The sequence below is a fragment of the Myotis brandtii genome, unplaced genomic scaffold (assembly GCF_000412655.1).
Source record: "Myotis brandtii unplaced genomic scaffold, ASM41265v1 scaffold2072, whole genome shotgun sequence".
NCBI lineage: Eukaryota > Metazoa > Chordata > Mammalia > Chiroptera > Vespertilionidae > Myotis > Myotis brandtii.
The window spans coordinates 5,051-5,682 of record NW_005357741.1 but is presented as its reverse complement, the minus strand read 5'-3'; positions in this window follow the sequence as shown (position 1 = coordinate 5,682).

The window sequence follows — 632 nt, the reverse complement described above, 5'->3', positions numbered from 1 at the left end:
AAATGGAAACCCGGGCGTGAAAGCGGACGCCAGACCAAATGTCAAGGGGCGGCCTTTGGATCTGGGGGCGGAGGGGAGAGGGGTGCCAGGAGGGCACCGGGCAGAGCAGGGCCCTGCAGGTCACCCGCGGGGCAGTCTGCCTGCAGCACCGACGTGCGGACGGCGCTCACAGGCTGTTCTTATGAAACACGTGTCATTGCACCCCCCTTCCCTGCGGGACCGTCTGCCACGCTCCCCGATGCTCTTGGTGCGAAAAACAGACAACCCACGGGGCACAGGGAGAGGTTGGCAAACGCAGGCTCCTACCGGCCAGGCCTTTTGCTGCCCTTCCCAGCCCTGCCCTCCGCGTCCGCGGCCAACCCCGGCCTGGAAACGATGCTTTTCCTCTCGTTAAGCGAGAAGCAGGACTCAAGGTCAGACCCCGCTGGGCGGGACTCAAGGTCAGACCCCAGGACTCAAGGTCAGGCCCCACTGGGGGGGGACTCAAGGTCAGACCCTGGGACTCAAGGTCAGACCCAGGGACTCAAGGTCAGACCCCACTGGACAGGACTCAAGGTCAGACCCTGGGACTCAAGGTCAGACCCCGCTGGGCGCGTCCTGCTCTTCAGCCCGGGAGGCAGGAGGCGGCCCCA